Source organism: Sceloporus occidentalis, unplaced genomic scaffold, assembly GCF_023333645.1.
Source record: "Sceloporus occidentalis isolate IW3139 unplaced genomic scaffold, rSceOcc1.0.p SCAF_12, whole genome shotgun sequence".
Classification (NCBI taxonomy): domain Eukaryota; kingdom Metazoa; phylum Chordata; class Lepidosauria; order Squamata; family Phrynosomatidae; genus Sceloporus; species Sceloporus occidentalis.
In genome coordinates this window covers 17173834-17199327 of record NW_028316992.1, presented here as the reverse complement: position 1 = coordinate 17199327, position 25494 = coordinate 17173834, and the positions used below count along the sequence as shown (strand labels likewise).

The 25494-nt window shown below is 40.0% G+C and overlaps 1 protein-coding gene across 2 annotated transcripts in view; it reads left to right on the top strand.

Annotated features, from left to right (window-relative positions):
* The window catches only part of ERBB4 (erb-b2 receptor tyrosine kinase 4), a 982414-nt gene that overhangs the window by 834952 nt on the left and 121968 nt on the right, over positions 1-25494 (top strand). The gene's annotated exons all lie outside the window — the stretch shown is intronic.

Here is a 25494-nt window from a genome sequence, read left to right as displayed (position 1 = left end):
ACTACTGTGAGAAATCATCCACTTCATCAAATGCATGGAGTATTATCAAGAGGTCAAGATATAAAGTAAGTACAGTACAGTACACATATTCTGGGGTGGGATGGTTAATAATGAGGCCAGAGGGAATTCAGAGTGTAGCTATAGGGGAAGCAAACTAAGGGCATTATTCTCCCAGATAGGAATTCTTCATACACCACAATGAAATTTTCCTTCAATCCCCAAATTTCTATCATTGCAGTAAATTTCAATTGGACATTTAGAAATGCAATTTCTCATCCAAAAAATTTTTTGCAGGCAAGGATGCCAAGGGAATGCAAACACAGGAAATATAAGAGTTCTAACAGTACAAATGATTTTCAGTATCACTCTCTAAAAATTTAAGGACTGAAGGAAAATTTCATTGGAGGGTAGAAGTCATATTGTGGGCCAATGCCCTCATTTTGACTCCCTCCCATAAGGAGGAAACTGAGGAAAACTGAGTGGAGAAAATACTGGCATTAACAATTGCCTTATTAACAGTGACTGTTTACAAAACTGAACACAAGCATCAGCAGCAGTTGGGTGTTCAATTTCAATAAGGGTGATTATCAGTGACAGTACTTTCTGAATTTAAAGCAAATGTATCCTATCATGTTATTGTTTCCACAGAGTTTATTGCCGCGAAAGAAATGTAAAATCAAGAGAATGGAATACTTACTCCATTCTCTTGTCGGTAGTATTCCTTTCACCAGCTGTTGACTTTCCCTCTACTTCTGATTCCATTCCATATCTCTTGCTGTTCCTTGAGCCCTCCTTGGGGAAATCTGAAGCATATGCTGATGGAGGCACAGATGCTATAGAGGGAAAGAGGCTCAATAGAAGTCTTCATTCCACTAGTGGAAGTGCTCCACTGGACTGGAAACATTTTGTGAATCAAGAGTCCTTAAGGCTGAAGGAAGTACACCTTGGATCCACTCATACATTTGTAGCTGGGTTAATTTGTCTGTTGTGCTTTATGTCACTTGTTGTTGTTGTGTGCCTTCAAGTCATTTCCAATTTATGGTGACCCTAAGGCAACCGTATCACAAGGCTTTATTGGCAAGATGTGTTCAGAGAAAATGTGACTTGCCAAAGGTCACTTTTCAACAACTAAAACTGACAGGCATCATTGGTGGACTGGGGATACAAAATGGTTACTTTTATAACTCTCTCATAAAATGAAATAAAAGTAAAATTTGCATTGGTAGATTTGCTTGTGAGCCTGGTGGAATCTGGCCTTTGCAAGAGCAGGAGAAAGTAGTTTTTGATGCTGTTGCTGGTGCAGCAATACACATATTCTTTGCTGTGTGGCTGTATGTTAAAAAAGAAAGAAAGAAAAGGGTTCCCCTATTTTTAATAGTTGGATGGGAGAAGAAACTTCTGCAGGTGTTGATTGTCTTTGGATCCTTCCAAAACAACTCCCTTGCTAGTGCAATTCTTCACTGTGGACTCTTGGAGCACAAACCTTTAAACATCTAGTTAGAAATAGGTTCTATGAGATTTGGTGGAACCTACTCCCAAATAAATTAGCCTTAATCTTCCAAATTAGGAATTTTTAAGATAAGTCCTTTTAAAAATGATATACAGTGGTACCCCGGGATACGAATTACCCGGGGTACGAATTTTTCGGGATACGAATAAATCCCATAGGGATTTATTGTTTCGGGTTACGAAGGTTTTTTCGGGTTACGAAAAAACCCCGGCGCTGTTTTAAATGGAGCCGCGGCAGAGCCGCGGCTTTTTTTCCATTAGCGCCTATGGGAATTCGGCTTACGAAGGTTTTTCGGGTTACGAAATTAGCCGCGGAACGAATTAATTTCGTAACCCGGGGGACCACTGTAGGTGTGTGTTTGGGGTTGGGGAGGTGAGAATGTGAGGAGAAATTACTAACAATGTAACATTAATATACAGGTTGAGTATTTCATATCTGGAATTCTGAAATCTGAAACACTAAATCCAAAACTTTTTCAACTATGTACCTGTACTTTATTTCCGAGGCTGGAGAGAGATGTGGCTGGAAAGAGATGTGAGGATCTGTGAAATGGCGGGAGGTGTGGATTTGTGCCAAGCACTAAACTTGGATTCGTGTCAATTTGCAGATCTTCAGTGTGTCTCAATCCTCATGATGTTTCATTATGTATATGCAAATACAGGCATTTCAAAATTGGGAAAAAATATCAGAAATACTGAACACTCCTGTTCCAAAGCTTTTCAGATAAGGTATAAATGTATTTGAAAAGGCACATCCTTTGTTTAAAATAAGGGGGGGGGGAATGAGAAGAGCAAGTGTGTAAGATTAATGAACAGCAATCATGAGGGAAAGAGAAGGAAAATCTGTAGAAGAAAAAGGTGGGTTTTTTGTTGTTATTGAGAAAAAAGTTTAATTAATCTATATCACCATGGTCTAAGGTTAATATTACTCTGACCTAGCATTACAGCATGGAGCTCATCTGTTCATCTCTTCATAAATGAATCTTATTAGAAGCATCTGCTTTCTTTGCAACTTGGATGAGAGGTAGCAGAAACAGGTGCCCCATTAATGGTTCACATTCTTAACCTGCCAGAATCAGTTACTCATAAGCCATTTGAGCATATATATGTGGCCGTAAGATGTTGTCCCACTTTTTGAGAGCAATTGGCTTCAGAGCAGGGTTTTGAAGTGGGTTATTGCACCTAGGCATGGTGAAGGATGTTTACTTGTTCCACATTTAGAAACAACCCATTGGAAGCTGCATGTCAACTGCAGATCACCACGCAGTGGTTCCTTGTATTTCACACTTCTCCAAATGTTATGAGGCAGTTTTTGTCTCAAAACTGTATCACAGAATATCTAAGGGAGGGAGAATATATTTAGAAATGTATCATGTAAGCAAAAAATGTGTGCAGAAATGTGTGTTGAGTGAGAAGATACACACACACACACATATATATACACACACACACACACATACCATTCTTAAATTATTATTATTATTATTATTATTATTATTATTATTATTATTATTATCTTACCCACCTCTCCCCAAGACCCGAGCAGGATACAAAATAGATTAAAACACATAAAACCATTTGAATATCTTAAGTTAAAGTAGATAAACATAGGACACATTAAAATCAACCAACATAAAATTAAAAATATAAGATTTTAAAATTTATAGGTCTGCCAGAAGAGAAAGGTTTTGAATTATCATTTAAATTCAGACATAATGTTTATCTCTCAAATTTCTCCTGTCCACAGTCTAGGGAATTCGACAGTCTAGGGGTGGCTGATGAAAATGTCCTCTGGGTGACAGTTGCCAGTCTAGTTCTGTCTGGTTGAAGGAAATATCCCTAGAGAAACTGAGTGTACAAACTGGATTATATAGGAAAAGGCAGTCCTGTAGGTAACCTGGATCCAAACCATGTAGGGCATTAAAGGTAATAACCAACACTTTGTACTTTGCCTGAAAACTTACTGGCAGCTAGTGGAGTGATTTTAATATTGGTATGATATGCTCACTCCTAGGTGTACAAGCCACCAACCTGGCTGCAATATTTTGAACTAATTGAAGTTTCTGGACTTGGTACAAAAATAGCCCAACATAAAGCATATTGCAAAAGTTGAGCCTTGAGATTACCAGTGCGTGCTCTACTATCTTTAAGTCTTCCAGTTCAATGAGGGAGCGCAGCTGGTGTATCAACCAAAACTAATAGTAAGCACTCCTGACCACTGCCTTCTGTCTGTGCTGACATTTGGAGAGATGGATCCAGGAGTACTCCCAAATTGCAAACACAGTCTGTTAGTGGGAGTGTAATCCCACTCAGAACGGGTTGTCACACCTCCAAACCCAGATTAGGACCCCTAATGGTAAGTACCTTTGTCTCATCTGGATTCTGTTCCATTTGTTTTTCTTTATCCAGCCACTTTCCTCATCCAGGCATTCATTCATAGGAGGCACATTATCCTTAACTGAGGCTGTTTTTCAAGGTATGGAGATATATATTTGGGTGTCATCAGCATACTGGTAGCACTCCGGCTCATGCGGCTGGACGATCTCTCCTAGCAGTTTCATGTAGATGTGAAAAAGCACTGGGGATAAAAAGTCACCTTGTGGTATGCCATATGACAACTCCCTTTTTGAGGAGCAATTATCCCCAATCTGCCTGAGAGGTAAGACTAGAACCACTGCAACATAGTGCCTCTGATTCCTAAAACTGCTAGGTGTTCCAGAAAAAGACTATAACTGATAGTATCAAACACCACTGAGAGGTCTAAAAGCACCAACATTGACACACACTCACAACAGTGTTAAAATGCATTAGGAGCAAACTTATCAATCCATTGCTACTCATCATGCAAGCATGAATGCTATATGTAACTGTGGGCTAGTGAAGGAAACTTTTCAAACATTTTGATCATTTTGAATACATGGAAAATATTGGAGGTGGCAAAAATGATGCTATGCCATGACTGAAGTGACAACATGTGGTCACATTGTACATGAGGGCAGGTTTCCCACCAAGTCTATACAGTCACTATAAGCAAGATTAACAAGTTTACTGTATATAATCTATTTCATCAAAAATCTCTTACTCTCCAAGAGTTTCTGGAATTAATTCTTCATTTTATTGTGTCTTCTCACAGACTTATATTAAGGGATTCTATACAAATAGTATGTGGAAATGGTAAAATGTATTTCAGAGTGTGTATTATCTGAAACACAGTTAAAACAATTTTCCCACATACAGAAAATTAGATGTCAGGTAGACAATTTCTAGATTAGGTTGTCTATGTGGTGTTTTGTTTATATGGATTTTTAAGCTTTGGAAACATGTGGCACACCAACAGTGTGTCTGGGAATACTTTTTACCACTTTGTTTACCATTTGTCTAGGCCAATGCTCTGTTTCACCGTAGCAGACAGGAAACTGAAAGAGTTGGCAGGCATGCAATCCAGCCAAATTGATATCAGATCAGTATATCCTCATGAACATGTGTTGTTGTGGCAGACAAAAAGGAAATAGAAGTAGGTCACATCTGAGTCCTTGGATGCGGGGCTATGATCCATGTACGAAGCCAGTTTCACTACAGCTAAGAGAAGAGATCTAGTTGAGATGCATCATATGCAGGAATGGATGGCTCAATCTAGTCCAGGGCATTTTTTTAAAAAAATAATATGTTCACTCATAAATCCATCTCATCCTGTTTGGTGCATTTCCCATTTTTTGTTCTTAAAAAAAAACTACAGTAAATTGTGTATTTTAACAACATTTTCTCCAGTCTGTGTCACTCAAACTGATGGTCATAGACAAGCATCAGTTCCTGAGCCAATGGCTTCTGTCCCCTCATGAGTTTCTAGAAAAGAAAGAAATAGCTTTAGCCAATGGAAACAATTAAGGTACCAGTTTCAGCAAGTTGGGGAAAAATTATTTCAGACCCTCACATCAGATAAATTGGGAAGAGCTGCTCTATGGTATTTTCTTCATTAGTAGAGCTCTCTAATCTCTCACCAGATTACAAATCCCAGGTTTCCATAAAATGGAATCATGACAGTTAAATTGGTATCAGTGTGCTAGAATTCTATAGTACAGATACACCCTAAGTGTATTTTGATACATTTTTAATTGAAAAAATGTGTTGGAAGGAATGGCAGCTAAACCTCAAGCTGTGCCTTATTTCTGGAGATGCAAATCAGGTGAATTCGAATCAGAATCCAGGATGGTTGAAGTTCTGAGGCATTCCAATTCTGGGCAATGAAGTGAGGCATGAAAAGGCCCTTTTTGTGTTTGTAAAATTGTGGAGCAAATTTCAGTAATAACTCCAGCTAAGCTGAAATAATCCATCATCTAGTTTTCTTTTATTGATTAAAAAAAAGTCTGTTTCTCCAGTCTTGACAAATGAGAAAATTTTGAGAACTTTGTTCATCTCTGACAAACTTCTCTCCACCCTTAATATGGTAATGCTTAGGCAGAGTCCTTTTGTATAAAGTTCTTCTTTCAGCTCATGTGACTGGTAGCAGTGCCAATGCCACCCTCACCCTAGTTCTTCTTCCAATCACACTTGAAATGTGAAAGATCTTCACAAAGTTTCTCATTCTTAGTGAGAGAGGCTCTCTCGGCATGTTGAGATGTTGAGAAATCTTCAGCTTTCACCATAGTTTTTCCTCCCAACAGAAGAATAGGATGGGGGTACTTTTAACATTCTGGTTTCCATAATATAAACAAAAATGTATCTGCATATAACTGTTGTTTTTCCCCCTTTGTGAAGCAGCCTTCCTCTGCCCCACCACATACAGAGACACACATAACATAAGCACAGAAGGATGTGCTGACAGGCACAGAAGAGGCACCTATGCTTCTAATTTTTTAAAGAAGTCCATACAACAAGCAACACACACCTTTGTGAAGACCCTTATGTGTTTTATTTAGTTATTCTAGTTTGGCACAAATGCATTATTTTTGTAAATGTTGTTCTTTCAAATGCCAGAACTTTTGCCAAAGGGGGAAGAAATATCTCACCACTAAATCAGGAGAAAACTGGTGCATTTTTTATGCATCAACAAGACAAATGGGGATCCAGAGATCATACCGGCAGGGGGTTGTTTAAATTTTATAGACAGTGTATAATGGGACAGTGCTCAATATCTAGCTCAGGTGAGTCAGAACTTGGAACACAAGCTGGAGTGCTGAAGAAATCCATTAGAACCAATGCCTCTGGGTGTGTTTACACCAACTGAAAAAAAAATCCAGATGCAGTCTGGAGGTATTCTGCTCTGGAGCTGTCCACAGATCCATAATGTGAAACAATTGTACCTGCATAACAGTGAGGCAAAGCTGACGTTGTTCAGATGGATGGTCAATGGCAATGGCGGGGCTCAGCTGGAGGCAGTGCTTGGCAGAGAAGGTGGCAGCATCAGAGGACCCGAGGAGAATGGTGTGTATATATATATATATATATATATATAGAGAGAGAGAGAGAGAGAGAGCGAGCACCATGTGGCTTGGCTTGGAGTAGGTGGCAATTAGCACTGTCCCTTAAATCCAGCCCACTCCAGGTGTTTATACTTCGAAGAACACCACGGTCATTCTGGAGTTTCCTGAAAATTTTGGAGTAACTGGTGAGTTTTCTTACTTCAGATTAAAGGCTGAAAGAAGTGGTTTTGCTGCAGAAATGGCTATATATTATCTGTTCTTATTGCACTGGGTTCAAGGTGAGTATCCCCCCACCCCCACCCCAGATACCCCCTAAGAGATTGCTTAAAGCCATATATTCTCAGCTAGGCTGAAGATCTCCCAGCTTTTTGGAGGCTTAATTCACAGACTTTGAGGAATTCTTCTCAGCTATCTTGGAGCTCTGGGTGGAAACTGAGAAAAAGTGCACTTTCATGCATTCATTTGGCTGAGTTCCTCAAGGAGGGAGGGAGGGAGAGAGAGAGATACAGGCAGATAGACAGACAGATGATAGAGATAGATATGTAATTTCTATCCTGTCTTGCTCCCAAATATGGGACACAAAACAGCTTCCAATGATATCCTTCATTTAAATGTGTAAAATTGTACAAGGAAATAAGAATTCATGAGAATCCCATTCAGTTTTGTTCATATCTCACTAGATTCCCCCCCATATCTAAGAGTATTAAATATTAAACATATTAAGAGGGAGAAGGTGGAATATGTGGGTAGATGTTTCCTTTGCCACATTGCTCTAGGTTTCCTTCCAACTTTGTTTCCTGAGGCAGTCTGGAAAGATTTATTGTGCCTGTCTAGAAAGTTATCCAGGGCACCTTCAGAGGAATGATAGGAGCCAAGGAATGTTCAGTGACCCTACAAAAGTTATTTGTGTGGCTTGAGGCAGTTTTGCATGCTTCCCCTTTATTAACCATATCCTTTTCTGGGGCAGTGTATGCAATACGTTTCTGTATTGTGGATGAAGAGGAAAGTGTCATCTGTGGTCTTATAGTAAATGCTGTTTTGTGAATGGTTTAAAATGAGGTTACCTCTCCTCCACCGGGCCTCACACCTACTGAGTCTGCCTTTGTCTACTTTGTGCTCTGTTATTTATTAAGGCCACTGGTTCAGAGGAACTCATTCGGCATGAATCTTCCTTTCCAGCTGCCTTAACTTTAATATAACAAGCTGCAAATGTGACAGAGGACTGCAGTCAGATTGCCAGGGCCAATATGCCTCCACTGATGTCTTTTGAGTTTTGGCAATTGGTTTGTGTTATGAAGTATTATCCACTCAGGATTGAGATCTCAGCTGTATTTCTTGTGCATCCATGGAATCTTAGAATGGTATATTTCATTATTATTATTGTTATTTTAAAGGACCATTTTCTATGAATGTTTTTTCCAACTAACAGTTTTCTCTTCTGATATGCTTGGCAAGAGAGAATAACAATAACATACGTTCTTTTTAGATTCAATGTGCATTTTTTGTTGTTCTGTGCCTTCACGTCAACTCACTTATAATGAACCCCCTCATAGGGCTTTCTTGGCTAGATTTATTCAGAGGGGGGTTGTCATTGCCTTCCTCTGAGGCAAAGAAAGTCACTTGCCCAAGGTCGCATAGTAGATTTTCATGGTGGGGTGGGGATTGGGGCTCTGGTCTTCAGAGTCCTAGTCCAACACTGAAAGATTATATGATCATGTCTGTTTGTTGGGGTGGTTGGCAGGGATGGTCCTAACATTAGGCAACATGAGGGCATGGCAACAGTTCCAGGCAGCAAATGCTGAGTGGAGGTACTGGCACTCTGACTCTTACCCCAGGCTATTTCCCTGTGAACATACAGCTGTTCTCAGTCTTGAAATCCAAGGTGGTGCCTACTGTAGCACCTCTAAGGGGGCAATTTTCTGTCCTTTGGTCTTTGTTGTTCTTATGTGCCTTCAAGTCATCTCTGATTTATGGTGACCCTAAGGCAAACCCATCATGGAGTTTTTGGGCAAGTTTGTTCAGAAGGGGTTTGCTATTGCCATCCTCTGAGGCTGTGAGAGTGTGACTTGCCCAAGGTCACCAAGTAGATTTACATGGCTGAGCTGGGATTTGAATCCTGGTTTCCAGAGTCCTAGTCCAACACTCAAACCACTACACTATACTGGCTCTCAGGGGTAGCCTTATTCCACTTCATCAAATCTGGGCATATAGTTGTCCCAGATTATTATGCGTAATTATTCTAATTATGCAAATTGTTCTAGTTTGTATTCTAATTATGAAAATTCAGCATATTATCCTCCCCACCCCATATTCCGTTTTCACACCATTTATTTACAGTTACAACTGATCGGGGAGGGGGTAACACTGTTCATTATACAGAGTAATATATACAACAGTACAAAGTGCTAGACATGCAACAGGGAAACCTGTTGTCTAGAGTCTGAGCTTCTCCACCCCTATAGTAATGTGTGGGCATTTGCTCTTAACACTGCCAAACTGAATCACAGCCTAAGTGGTATTTCCATCTTTTTCTATCCTGGGAGACCGTCAAATCTGCTTATCACATTTTATATTCAAATAATTCTGTAAGTGTTGCTTTTGGATAATAATAATACGCCAAGGTAATAAGCAGTTTGATACACTGGAATGCCAGGGAAAGAAAATCAGGTCCTAGGGGAGATCGTTTTACCATCTTTCAAATATAAAAGAAATCTAAATTGCATTAACCAAGGCAAAGCATAATGTCAGTTGGAAGAGAGGCTTGAAAGTACAATAAAGAGAATGTTAGACTGAAAAATGGGAAGAATTGGATTTTCACTGGAGAGAATCAGGCCATGTTGTTGCCTGCCTCGTATAGGGTTTTTCTCCGATGTAACTGAGAGCTTTTATAAATTTCTTTAGTATAATATCAACTGAATACCTGTCTGTCTATTTGTTTCTCTGCCACATAAATCCATGTTTGACCACTTACCAAACCTGGTATGCTTGGTCCCTCCAATGGAACCAAAACAAGGACTATTATAAGACCTTGGAGCCAATCTGACAACTACTTTAGGTATGTCTTCTACAACAGGGTGTCCAGGGCCCTGATGGCGCAGTGGTTAAATGCCTGTCCTGCAGCCACTCATTCACAAACCATAAGGTTGCAAGTTCAATACTAGCCAAGGGCTCAGGCTCAACTCAGGCCTACATCCTTCTGAGGTCACTAAAATGAGTACCCAGCTTGTTGGGGGCAGTTAGCTGACAGTTGTAAACCACTTAGAGATTGCTTAGGCAATATGAAACAGTAAATAAATGAGGCTGCCATTGCTATTGCTATGTCCTAACCGCAGAGGACAAAGTACCTCAAGATGTAAGACATAGAAGAAAAATGTAGAGCATTACCAAATAAAGGCAAGAAACATTCATATAAATATAAATTCATTCTAAATGGTTTATTTACAGCTATATTACACATACTATATTTTATTATGAACTTAACCATATTTTTCTGATGAACTTGTCATTGCTAAAATACCTTGTTGACTTAGAAAGCTCTGAGCAATTATATAAAGATTCCACTACAGCTGCCCTGGCTACAGCCTATGGAATCTTGGAATTTGTAGTTTGCTTATGGGAACTTGTGGAGCTCTCTGGCAAATGCTAAGCATCTTTCCCTAAATTGCCTATCTCAGGATTCCAAAGGACACAGCCGTGGCAGATATTTAGAGCTTCTATCTGCCAGAACTAAGCTTAAGGAACAGCAGACAGGGAGCCATCAACCAGAAGGGGATAAAGGGGAATAAGAGAGAATTTGGTCAGGGAGTTTTTTATTTTGTTTTCTGTAGAGTCCTGTAGTGACTGGCTAAAAGCCTACACAGCCAGTTCCAACAGTAGCCTCTAGAGTAGAAAGACAAATCTTCTTCCAGAGCCAGTCTTATTCTTTCTGCAATCTAAGGAGGAGGAATCTGGGGATCTTCTGCTTCAGCCAGGCCAGCCAGCTGGATGGAGGACATTTTCAGGCTTATCTCAGCCTCCTGGACAGAACATTAAAAAGTAAGATATGTCTGGTAAAAAGAGGACATCTGGGCACCCTGCTTAATAAGCACTTCAACAATTATGTACACATTTAGGGCAACATCCCAAACATGTTCACATATGTTTGAGGCTTAACACTTAATTTTGTTGCTACTGTTCCCACTACTACTGCTGCTTCTTTTTGAAAAATTCCGTTTCTGGTCCATTTTGCAAGACATTTTGGTATGAAACACATTTTAAGAATTACAGATGATACTGCTGAAACCTCGATTTGAGTCAAATTATAAGTTAAATGTTTTAGGTAAGTTCCCTGGTGAAGAGAGCATTTAAAAGTTAGGTTTTTAGACTGCAAATAGTCTGTTCCTAAAGGCCTGTCAAAATCAAAATGTCTTTGCCTGCCAATGAAAGAACAGCAAGGAGGGATTGTTTCTAGCCTCCCTAAGAAGGCCCTACAAGCATCCACCAAGAAGGCACTGTCTGATGTACCCACCAGATGTGCTTGTGAGAGTGGCAAAACTGAGAGAAATACTTCCACCAAACACCTCAGGGCCCAGCAAGGCTCATATGAGAATATATGCCCATTAAGATAGCCTTGCACTCAAGCTGAAACCATAAAATGATGCTTCCAAGTGACAGAGAAGGATACTGTGGTCAGTCACTGAGAAGTCCAGTGGAATAAAGAAGGGCACGCTTTCTGTGCCCAGTTCCACTATGGCAACCAAAGCCCTGTCTATTCCATAACCAGACCTGGAATCAGTTTGGAAGCCCCTCAAACTGGTACACTGTTACATTGCCCAAAAATGGAATATTGGACACTGGGTTAAGCAAATGCATCTTTGGGTTGTCCCAAGTTCCTCAAGTCTCCTATTCAGGAAGCCTGCTCTCGGGGTCTTCTCTCTAGATCTCAGCTTCACTTTATTTATGTGCTAGTGGTTAATGGGGGTGCAAATCTGCATTTGTTTTACTCTTGTAAAATAAATGTAAAACCTTTTCCTCCTAACAAGAAGGGATTATGAAGATTTTTTTGCATATTTTGATGATTTCCCATAATTCAGAACTTTGGAGGGAAATAAATTGCACAAAAAATGAGTTTTGCAAAAACGTTCACACCATTTTTGCACAAGGTCCAATAAGTGTGTGTGTGTGTGTGTGCGTGCGTGCGTGCTCGTAGTCCTAAAATGCAAGCAGTCATTGAAAAATATACAAAATCTCTTGTAACATGTTGAGACATGTCAAAATGCTGCTCATCATCACGGTTTAAAATATTGGGAATATTCTTTTCCTCCCTTCTAATCATCTAATTAATCTAATTATTATCACTTTCATTTTTCTTCACTAGGAGTCTATATGCACACGTAAGAGACCATGGGCCAATCCCATGGTATTCTGCCAGTGGTCCTGGCCCATTCCAGCCCCCAGTACCTAACTGGGCCAGCACAACATACATCTAGGGCCAATGGAAAAACAGCCTTCTCTGGCCACCTTCTGTGAATAAAGCCACATTTTGGTGTCACTGACAGCCTAGCATATTCCACATATCTCTGTGCACAAGGTAAAATTGAAATCAGTATCCCTGTGTGATGGAAAACTGCAGGGTTTTCCTGGTAGTTTCCCATCCATTTACACTAGCTCAGAAACCAAGTTCTGGAAATAGGATGGCCGTGCTTATTAGCACAGAGAGAACAAGCCTCCACTGTAAAAATGGCTCTAAGATTAGGGCCATTTGACTGCATTGTTAGAGTGGAGCATTTTTTGCTTTTTATTCTCCTTGGCAGCATTTGATTGATAAACAGGCTAGTTAGAAGCAGCTTTTGTTATTTTGAAGCAGCTAAGACTGAAAGATGGACAGACTGGGTATGCGATGGGAGGAAGCTGGGGTTAACGGAAAGTTTGGGAGGAGGTGAAGGGATGTAGCCATGGTTCAAGGTCTTCCTTTTTTATTAAGGAGCCCTGATGTACAGCTCCATGAAAAGCTGATCGGGGAGTGAACAAAGGATGAGTTTAATGACAGTCATCCATCAGCTGTTCACATTTTCAACTTCAACATCTCTCTATTCCCAAAGCTCCTTGCCATGACAAGGCTAATTGTATAATTATGATGCTGTCCTGACACACTCACACAAGCAAGGACCAGGGCTAAAGGCTGTAATAATTAAGCACTCCAAGTGAGTACATTAACATAAAATGTAGTTTACTAATGGGACTGCTCCTAAAGGAAGCCCATTCTATAGCCAAGAAGGATGTAAAAGCAAGGACATGTCAAGCTGTAAAACTATCTCACGTTTAATTATCATTTGTATATATCAGGTTTTGCCTTGCCATTATATAAATTCTTATCTTACCTAAAAAGCAGAAGATATCTTTCTTATTTTAAAAAAGTATCCACTGTAGCACTGGGATGTAGCAAGCAACAGCTCTTTGCTGACCTGTCACAATATTTAGTATATACTACTGCCAACCCATCATAAATTACAAATTTAAAATGGGAAATAGGAGTTTAAAAAGCAAGGGAAACCTGAAAGAGAAAAAGAGAAACCGCAGCAAAACACAGATAGAACTTGGGACAATAGCAGTCAATTTTCATTTTTTTCAAATCCTACTGGTATGGATAGAAGTTGTTATTCTTGGGGGTTTTTACCATTCTGTTGAAAGCCTGGAAGGAAAACAAAGGGAAGAGATTCCTTGCACAAAGGGAAGAAGGAAGCTGTTTCTCTGTAAGCATTTTGGCTGGGTGAGTTTTCAAACAGTGAGTCACTTCCATAGGTCACTAGTGGGGACTATCAGCCTAATTCTATTTAACTGCTGGCAGAGGTGTGTGCCTTATGGTGCACAAATTTTTACACTCAATGAGAATTTAGAGTACAGAGGAGAGGGTAACCTGGGAACAGGGTTTTTGAGGTTCTCCTTTAATTTTTCACCTTTTTCTTTTTCACTCATTTCTTTAAGGGGCTTGTTAGGACTTTCAGTCAGAGGAAGTGAGTCAGAGACTTGCCTCTGGAAGGAGCTAGTAGCCACGAGCTCTCTAGATAACTATAACCCAGTTGATTGAGCTTGCTAACAGAGCTTGGGGACAAAGCCAACAGGGATCCTTTATGTTGGTGTTTAACAGGGGACCTTTTTGAGGGGAAGCCCACAGTCCTGTTTCAGTGCCTCTTTAAGACTTCTCAATATGGACACTGAGGGACCTGCTGCAGTCACCTGCAACATTTGTGGGATGTTTGTCTTCTTGCTTATTTATGTGGGGAACTTCACCTTCACCAAGTGCAAATTGCTAGCCCTCTTGGAAGAGAAGGTTCATCAGCTGGAGGCCTGAGTCCCTACACTTCAGCATCTAAGGGAGGAAGAGGTTTCCCTGGACAGAACAGACCAGATGCTGAGGGGTAATGAAGCAGTGGTTTGTGGGCCATACAATATGTCTTGGTGGTGGTGCAAAAATCCATGATGTGTCAGTTAGGCTGACAAGACTTGTCAAGCCTACAGACCATTACCCCTTCCTTTTGATCCACGTAGGAACCAATGATACTGCAAGTCCCATGACATTATTGCAAACAAGCTTGTAAAATGTGGGCTAGATGAGGCAAATATTACATGGATTTGTAATTGGTTGAGCAGCTGAACCCAAAGGTGCTCAGCAATGGCTCAGCTTCATCCTGGAAAGAAGTGACCAGTGGAGTGCCACAGGGTTCTGGGCCCAGTGCTGTTCAACATTTTATCAGTAACTTGGATGAAAGAATAGGGGGCATACTTATCAAATTTGCAGACAACACGCAATTAGGAGGAGTAGCTAATACTCTAGAGAACAGGATCAATATTCAAAATGATCTAAATAGATTAGGAAGGTGGGCCAAAGCTAACAAAATGAATTTCAACATGGAGAAATGTAAGGGACTGCGTTTAGGGTGGAAAAATGAAATGCATAGATATAAGATGGTGGACACCTGACTTAACTAGATGGCATGTGAAAGGGATCTAGGAATCCTAGGAGACCATAAGTTGACCATGAGTCAACAGTGCGATGCTGCAGCTAAAAAGGCTGATGTGATTTTAGGCTGCATCAATAAAAGTATAGTGTCTCGATCAAGGGAAGTAATAATGCTACTGTATTCTGCTTTGACCAGGCCTCACCTGGAATACTACAGTGTCCAGTTCTGGGCATGACAATTCAAAAAAGATGTTGAGAAACTGGAGAGTGTCCAAAGAAGGGCAACTAAAATGGTGAAGGGTCTGGAAACCATGCCCTATGAGGAACGGCTTAGGGAGCTGGGGATGTTTAGCCTGGAGAAGAGAAGATCCTTGTGGTCTCTTCCAACTCTATGATTCTATGAAAAGATGTTACACATATGCTCCTATTGTGATGGGATTTAAGGGGACTGGAGCCACGACAGAGAAGGCCATGCTCTTTTTTCCTAGAAACTAGAATATTAGTTGTTGTTTGTTGTATGCCTTCAAGTCGTTTCTGACTTATGGTGACTATCAGGCAAGCCTATCATGGGGTTTTCTTGGCAATATTTGTTAAGAGGAGGTGTGTCATTGCCTTCTCCTGAGGCTGAGAGAGTGTGACTTGCCCAAGATCACCCAATGAGATCAGGAACTTATCAGAAGATCCTAATTGCTACGTGACTGATATGATAGCCACTTTGAATCCCATTCTGGGGGGTGGGGGTGGAAATGAGGTGTAAATCCAACAAATAGGATAGGATAGGATAGGATAGGATAGGATAGGATAGGATAGGATAGGATAGGATAGAGAGACAATGGGTGAATTCACACAAGCCAGAGATCTGTGCTGCAGGACCAACTCCACAAACAACAGAGTTTCATTCCATGGTTCACTTATGTTGTATGAACTACATGGACAATGATCCTTCTGTGATTTGTTTCTCTCTCAAGTTAATGTTTGTTCTTCATAAAGCATTTGTTTTTATTTTGTTAGGAAAGAGAGAAACCAGAGAAGGGGAGCTGCCCATGTTCATATGACATGGTTTGGCTTGTAGGAGCCCTGGTGGCACAGTGGTTAAATGCCTGTACTGCAGCCACTAACTCACAAACCATACAGTTGCGAGTTCAATTCCATCAAAAGGGCTCAAGCTCGAATCAGGCTTGCATCCTTCTGAGGTCACTAAAATGAGGACCCAGATTGCTGGGGGCAATTAGCTTACACTTTGTAAACCACTTAGGGAGTGCTTAAGTGCACTGATAAGTGGTATAGAAATGCACTTGCTGTTGCTATATTGTTTAAATGCTCCTACCTCAAGCTTCAAAGGTTTCTGTGTATTTATGCCATGTGAATTCAACTGTGGTCTTGAACAATAAGGGTGCAAGCCTTTTGTAAGAAGCAGAGCCCAGGAATATGCTGGCATCTAATGCATATGTTCCACATTAGTTAACAGACAGGTGTACATTTAGGACAACTTAAGTCCCAATTAGCATTGATGCTTGTTGTGTTGAGTAATTGAAATAGACATTTGTTTGGAACCAGCTTATTCTGGAAGATAAATGTCCTTACCAAACTTGATGGACATTTTAAAGCTTGCTATTTGAAGTTTTTGCCTTTTATAGTGGAGGAAATGGTGTTTATATCAATATATGGCACTGTTACGTGGAGTGCTGTTGTGTGCCTTCAAGTCATTTCCTACTTATAGTGATCTTCAGGTGAACCTATCAGAGAGTTTTCTTGGCTAGGTTTCTTTAGAGAGGGTTTGCCATTGACTTCCTCTGAGGCTGAGAGAGTGTGACTTGCCCAAGGTTATCCAGTGGGTTTTCATGAAAGAGAGGATTTGCACCCTAGTCTCCAGAGTCCTATTCCAGCCCACAAACTACTACACTACGCTGGCTCTTGTAAGTACAATACACTGCATTATAGTTAGAGACATGTATATCTATACATTCCTGAATCTAATAGCTTTCTGTTCTTCTGAAATACCTTGGTCATCTTGCCACTTCAAGGAGAAAGTGGGAAAGCAGCATAGAAAGAAAAGGAGTTGCAATGAGATCTTGAGAGGAACAATGGTTGCCTTTTTCCTTAATAGGTTTAGCTACTGCCTTTTCCTACACAAGTTACTTGCAGATTGCAGAGAAGTTGCAATTGCTTGCATGCAGCTTTCAAATGCTATTTCAGAGGGAAATTTAGTTTGCTGGTTCACATAATCACTATGTAGTATTGAGACGCTGACCCGAAGAATAAGAATGTAAAGTTGTGGCTACCCTAGTGGACTGAACACCATAATTTCCAATAGAAGCCAAGTGCCTGAATCCCCTGAGTCCTTTTAAAAACTACAGCGCTCATCAGACTATGTTCATCTAATTACTACAGTATTATTAATTATGGCTAACACATTGCAAAGAAGGGCAGCCGTTCTGCCCTTGGAGAGCTGCCAGTGAAGCATATCATCCCATTAATTAAAGGCTGTATGTGGGATATTTTCCTGTTGACTCTCTTCTATTTTAGTATTCCTTTCCCCTTCTGTGTGCACTCTGACTCATTTCTCTCAGCATCTGCTTTTACCTTTCTTTCAGTTTCATCCTACCTGGCATTTCACTTCACTTCGTTCTTGTCTACTTAGGCATCGTCTTTTATTTCCCAGATAAATGTCATCTACTTTTCACCTTAACTATCATTCTTTGCTCTATTACATATCAGCTTTGTCCTTTGTTCTTACTGCTATCTTTGCTCTGGTTTTCTCTCCCTTTTTAATCTCACATGCATATGCAACCAGCATAACTATTTGAGTATCCCACCACAATCACAAGTTGGCCAACAGAGATTTATGTATCAAATCTATATTACAAAGCTGTACTTAATGTTCTGATTCTTAGAAAGAGAAAGCTAAAGCCTAATTATGAACTTAAATATTTTATTCACCTAACAATGGACTAAAATATTTGTGCACCCGCTTTTGATTTATCTCTGTTTCTTTGTCTGAAATATATGCTAAAAACAGAACAGAATTGGGAGACTACAGCAAATCAGACTAAGCATTTTAAAACAGGTCAAAATGTGAAGACTTGCTTTCTTTACATATAACTAGTACAAGCAATTGCATATGGTGAAAGCATTTTACACCCTCCAAAAAATCTTTCCTAAAAAGATGATGTTTGTATAGTGTTCCAGAATCTTTTAAACGCTGAACAATTCTGTTGTCAGAGAACAAACATACACAGAGAGTTTACATGCACATCTTACCTATTGGGGGGGGGGGGCATGCAAATCAATGGTGTCTCTTTGCTTGGGGTCAATCCTCCCCCCCCCCCCCAGTGCCTCGCTTGCCACCCAGTGCCCGCTGCTCAGGGGTGTAGTTTTGTGGCTTTGGACAGTTGTTTGGGGTTTTATGTGGCTGCTGGGCAAGCAAGAAAGGAATGTGATGCCCTTTTTTTCTTGCCCAGCTGTCATGCCAGTCAACCAGGTATACACCCCCCCTCTGGGGTTTCACCCAGTGTGGTCCGTACCCTCACACCTCTTAGTGATACCCGTAGTACAAATGATCTCATGTGGACAAAAGCACTATGTAAGCTGACCTTATATAGGGTCTTAACCTGTGCATGATTACTGAGGGATTTTAAAGAATCCTACAGCTTTTTGTTGTCCTAAGAAAGCAGCTATAGAAAGCCAAGAAAATGGGACAGACTGGATTTAAAGCTAACGGAACATAATTATATGGAAATCTTACCATGTTATTATTTGTGTATGCAGTTATATTTTATGCTTATGTTTTTTATTCTTTATGAGTTATATTTACATTTATATTTTATTCATGTTCGTAGGTGTATGTATTTTGCTAATGTTGATAGTGTGTATGTATTTTATGTCTTTTATGTATGCATATGAATTTTGGAATATAGTCATTTAGTATGGTCACTGACCGCAATAAAACGATTGATTGATATGGATATCATCCCTAGGTTTCATTGGAAAAGAGTGGAAGGTGCTACTGTAAACCGCAACGTTATTAAAAAAACAAAATTAAAAGTTGAGGAATTAATCTAAATTCCAAAAGTGCTGCCAGGCTAATGAGTCAGACCTGGAGCATTTGAAACGTTACAACATGGAAGGACCAAATCTGGGGGGTGGACAAGAAGTGAATTTTCACTGAATGCTTCGTTCTTCACCTTTTAAGACCAGCTTGCCAGTGAACTGGATTGTGTTCATTACTGTCCCCTAAAATAGAAGCACAATATTCATTCACTAATACTGCTGTGGCATTCTCAAGTCCTATAGGGTTGTTTTAATCTTGTTCACATAAAGCGAATTTGTGAGGTGAAGGAGAAAAAACAACAGGCTTAAATATCTTACACATGGTCTCACCCTGACAAATGCAGCCCTCGTGCCGTATTTAATTTTATGCCGCCACATGCAGACATCTAAAAGTTTCCACATGACAATGGGACATGGTGCTGGAATAAGCCCTTTATCATAGCTTTAATCAAACCCAGTTTGGGTGAGATATTAACACAGATATTTATTACTTAACACTGTAGCTCCAAGCCAAGCACACCTAAGTGAGACCAGGCAGATTATACTGAAGTTAAGGGCTCCAGAATAATCTTCCACAAAACACCTAGACTATCATCAAATATACTAAGGCAGTTGGAAAAAGAAACCCATTAAGTTTTTCTTAGCAGTCCCCGACAGACTGTCTTGGAACAGTATTATTGAAAACCTCTCCTAAATCAGATTCAAGATGTTATAGCCGCTTCTGCTAAGGTCTGTCAGGAATTCCATTATAAATCCATATTTTTCATGTTTATAATGTAGCCATAAAATTTTTCGCTGGACTGTGACTTGGCATAAAAAGTCTTGGCCTGAGGCAATTTTATTTTGTATTATTCAAGAAATCTATATATTAGGTTATTTTTTCAATTGCTGGAATATCAAGATAATAGTCTTGGGGCTTTTTTGTACTGCTGTAAATTTTAAAAATTACATCTTTTCCCTTATAATAAAATGTTGAAAACCATAAATCCATAATGCACCTAATCCCACACCTATATGCACAGAAGCAGAAAACTGAAGTTTACAAAGTTGATACCATACATCTGGGGAGATTAATGCCTTTGTAAGTGTTTTATGAAATACAACATTTTGAATGAATATTCATATTCCATTATTTGTCATCTTTAATCATATTCTTGTTCCTGGACACAGAGTGGGTATTTCTTGGTTTTCAAAAGCAAGGGCATCTGCTCTATACTGTGGACGCAATAGATATTTCAGAATTGCAGCCCCTCCTCTTCATCTAATTTATCATAATCAGAAGAAAAGTCAGTTCAAATCCCAAACTCTGCTTTAATAATGGAATTGCAATTTTTAACAATTTGGAAACAATAAAATGGCTTAATCTCTCCACTTTCTAAGGCATGCTGCCAGTCCCTGGCTCTCTAAAACAAAGGTGCTGTATTGATATTATTCTTGTTATATTTATATTTGGTTTTAAAACATCCTGACAAGTATGCGTGGGAACAAATGGAAGACCACAGCAGCAATAGCAGCCGCATATAGATGACAAGTATTCATGATTCGTCCCACCCAGAACCATATTTTAATTTTCTTTTCTCCGTGTAATCATGAGTACTAGATTTATTCCTTTTAAAAATGTTTTTATGTCTTATTTCTCATAGAGATTTCTACACAAGCACTGTCTCATAAAGATAGCCCTACAAGCTCCAAGATTCTGTGTCAAATGTTTTGCTTCACATGATAAAATCACAGCCATGCCAATTCTGAGATTCCTTAAATGCTTTGCTGCTGATATTGACATAGGTCTGTGGGGAGGAGGGGGGAGAGGCAGGTTTTCAAGGGCTCCCTGTTTCTTATGTTGTAGTACCATCCATTGCTTTGTCCCCTTCAGCCACATTTTTACAGTAAAACAGATTGCAGTGTAAATCTGAGCCAAGCCCTTCCCCTTCCCCACCACTTCTCCATTTGATTTTCTTAGGTTCATTAATTCACAGGTTTACTATTCTGAAATAGCCATCAAGCCTTAAAAAGACCTTGGCACACAGATAACACTTTGGTAACAGTGTTCGTTCCAGAGCTCACATTTGTGTGTTACTAGTACCTTTGTGCTGTATCTGTTTGTGTCACTGAACACATGCATGCACTTGCGCACACACATACACATGCACACAGAAAACACACCAAGGTTACCTGCTTAATAACAATGTAGGAAGAGGATGAGCCAGGGACAGGGTAGTACCAAATGGCTCCTGGCACCATTTCAGATGTCACGCCAGCATTTAAACCCACAGGGTCATCTGGCAGTCAGGTATCATTAGTCAACACTCTCCCTTTCTGCCATCTGTTTCCATCTATCCTATTTGTGTAAATTAACTCACAGCATGCAGCCTCTCTCACTTTCATTATGATCCATCCTTCTGTGTCCTACAGACAACACAGTGACCTAAATATAAAAATTTGGCCTGAAATCCTCAAGGAGTTTGGTTTTATACATATGTTCCTTCCTTACCAGCTCAAGTTGTCAGGAACATTCAGTGGCATCATGATATCTTCTTCTGCCAACAGTCTGTCCTACCACTTTCTCTTCCTTCTCTTGTACCTCTGCCTCCTCCTTTTCTCTCTGTTGTTATCTGCACAGAAGTTCTGCTCACCTGCCTGTCCTCCAGACAGGAGAATTAGCAAGACAAAAGAAAAGAACTGGATCCACTAGGTATAATGAGGAGTCACTCCTGTCCAGGGTTAGCTTGAGGAATAGTGAGAAATATTGTGCACCGCTCTAGATAATCTCATTAAGCTTTGATACACATCAATTCATTCTCTCTTTCCTGAAGCTAGCATGCCACAGTTCCAGAAAGAGAAGGGGGTAACATGGTTAAACGTATCAGAAGTGCACAACCTTTTTTGGGACCCCTTTGGCCACATCCAGTGTGGAGGCAGGGAGGGCATAGGACCACACAAGAATATGCATGTATACCCACTGAAATCCTACACTGGAGCATATCATGGATCTGCCTGTGTAGTTCTGCATCCGCATCACCACCACTGCAGTTGTCAAGACCTGGTTGTTGTTGCTGCTGCTGCTGCCTACCAGTGAGAAATTAAAGGGATTAGTGGACATGATAAAACCAGAAGTAGCACTAGACTCAGCTCCATAGGGGGAGGAATGAGAGTGTGCTTATGAATCAAGTGCATGTTCCTTTTCCTTCTCGTAGGAGCAATGAGCACCCATATCATCATGCTCTAAATCGCCTCCCCATTCCCTCCCATAAGAAATAGCAGCTTGACTGCTGCATGGTGGTGAATTTGTGGAACCGTAAGAACGTTTCCCCATCCATTTACATGTGTGCATGTCACTAAGGGTGTTGGATACAGAATCTTACATGGAATCTTATAGAAACATGTGATGCTGTTACTATGTGCTGAAATTAGAGATTTCTGAGGGGAGAGGTTCAGGGTACCATCTCATCTCCAATTAATCTGAAGTGAGGTTTGTGCCAACTCCTCACCAAAGGAGTTCTGTTGGGAGCCAGAAGAATAGCTAGGCTGGGCAGTGGAATATTGGGAAATGTCTGAGATAATAGTGAATATTTCAAGCAGAGTAATCACACTGGCAAAGCAGAAGCTGAAGAAAAGCCAACGGCAGCTTAACCTAACCCCACCCCACACTCCTCCATATATAGGGTCTTACTGGAGAAAAGGAATGGGCTTAATCTTCATTGTAAAACATATGTAATTAGCTTTACTTGCAATACTTAGTCATAATATGTTAATAAAAATAATATACAAAAATATACTTGTTCATAATGAAATACATGAAGGAGAGAGGGAGAGAAGAGAAAATGAGTGCAGATTAGAGTGGTGCAAGAAGAGAAAACATTTCGTAGAAGCAAGTGAACAGGAAAACAGCAAACATGCAAAGGATTCGCGAGCATAAACATGCAGAGGTTGCATTCCAACCGTGGCAATTTTATGGGGAATCACTAAAGACATTGTGTGACCCCCTCAGGCTGTACATCCCTAAAATATGTAATAGATATCAGGCCTATCTTAAGCTAAGCTAGTGTCTCCACATTTCCAAACAAACTATTAGAAAGCCCCAAACATGCAGCTGAAGCCTATCCTCATTTAGTGAGAATTCTGCTAGAGTTTATTCTGTAGTTCATGGTGTTTTGGGCTGCAACTTTAGTGTGCTGTGATATGCCTATAATACAAAAATAAATAGTAACACAAAACATCACAGATGATGATTGTATTGTTATTTGGTGCCCAAGTGCTGTAGTATTTGGTTCGTTAACTATTGTGTGTGATAGATTTCTGAGGCCCATACCAAATAACTCACCTTGTTATCAGTTCATATCTTCCCGAGTTGCCTCATTCCCAGACATTTCACATTCTATCCTTCTGGCTCATTGCTTGCATCTCATGTTTCTTAATTAGAATTTTAATGTTTGGACTCTTTATGTTTTGCCTGATAAATGAGAAATAGAAATGAAACAAGATAATTCTGGATGCATCTTCTTGCTAAGAACCAACAGTCTATCATTGTTTCTGCTGACATGCCTTATTTGGTTCTGTAATTTAGCCAAATTGAAGGAAATGCAATTCTGGAAGACTTCTGTATCTAGACAGTGAAAGAATAATCCATATTTGGCAAAAATGTCCATACAAGAAATTGTAAGAATTTAGACGATGAGTGTGCTTGTCGTACATGCACATTCTGGATTAATTTTGCTGTGGGAAGCGGTTGTGCAGTTTGAACAAAAACAGTTCACAGCAAAAGAATAATAATTCCTATGGTATAACTCAAGGGGCTACCTCCTATGCAGTGCTTTCCCCCTGAACTTTGCCAAGCTCTAATATTTGTTTTAACACACACACACCCCAACAATACCCATATTTTAGCAGAAAATAGCCTCTAGGGTTCATTTGGACATATAGACTTTTTCAGCCAAATGGTCCTGAAACTGTCCCACCAAAATCTGTCTAAATGTGATGGAAAGTGACTCCTGGGGCCCCTTCACACTTATTAGCATCTTATGAATCCAGTTTAACTGCCATGGTAACTTATGGATTCCTTGGTGTTGCCTGTGGAATCTTGGGGTTTGGAACTTAGTGAGAAGTACTTCAAAATTCACAGGCAGAGAGCTCATCTAGTTCCTCTAACCAAACTGCGAATCCTGTGAAGTGCAGCTGTGTCAGCTAAAAGGGAATCATGGTGATGTGACTGTGTAGTATGAAAAGGGTCCCAGGTCATTCAAATGATCATTTCCAGGTTTGGATTAACATAAACCATTTCCAGTCACATTTATGTAATTTGGGTGAGGGCTTTTTCAGAATGAGGAAATCTTTAGTGCCCACTAAGGCCCTCTGACCCTTGGCACACACTCATCCTTGGGCTAACTATGACTTGAAGCTGGAGCAAAAGCAGTTTCCTTTCAATTTAGTTGAGTGTTACCGTTTAAACCACTCCAGCTGAATCGTTTTGCTTCTTGTGGGAATGCAGAGCCATGGATCTGATGCCCTCCCCATTCTATCTAGTCACAGTTGAAAACTATTTAATCCAATTTACTCCAAATGAAGTGATGGGGCACTGCTAAATGCCACTAAAATGTAGATGAGAGTGCTGCTGGACTTTTGAGGGTAGTTAGAAAATGTCTGATAATATCTGCTAATATTATCTCTCAGAACATGTAGGAGACAGCCTCCATACTGAAAAAGAGGCCTGCAACAAAAGGATAGCAAACCAAGGAGCAATATCTTATGAATTCAGTACGCTGGCAGAATGGGGGGATTCAATACAACTGAGAGGATAGCAATGCCCTCTTCTACTACTGCTCACTTTGCACCCGACAAACCCATTTTGAAATGCTTGGAAACCTACAGACAGAATGAATATCAGCCATCATGCAATTCTGCCCCCAACCCAAGGAATGATTTCCTAGCACTCATGAAACGTACCGAGGATGTGGAGAATTTTGTACAGTTTTCCCCCAGTTTGGACACATCCGGAAGGATTTTAGGAAATTATTCTGTGCAGAAATACATGTAGGTTCTTTGTGCGCCAGTCATTTTTTTTTCTATTGGTGGAAAAATGTTCATTTACATTAAAAACACAGTTTCCAGATGTATGATTTCCATTTTCAGTGCAAGCGTACAGTTTTCTGCAGGAATCCTGGCACTCTTGCACAGAGAAATCTTGTTCACAGACCCACACAAAATCTTACACATACAAATGAACTGCAATCATACACAAAAAGTCCACAATTGACCATATTTTTTAATGAAAATTTTGTTTTCAAGCATTTTTTTAATATACAAGATTGCTTTTCTTCCCCTGCACAACACATCCCACAAAAAAATGTATTTTTGTGCAGAACAATTTCCTCAAACATTTCTGGATGTGTGAATACTGGGGAGAAATGTACATAAATGAGAAGACTGTGGAAATTATTCATCCTCACCTGTGAGAATGAAACAGTCAAATATTCAGTAAATGGCAACAAGTAAAAGTCTGTAGTAAAGGAAGGGTGGCCAAAAAAGTGATCACTGCCACTGTTTGCTTGTGCTGCTACCAAGCGAAGCATATTACTTAAA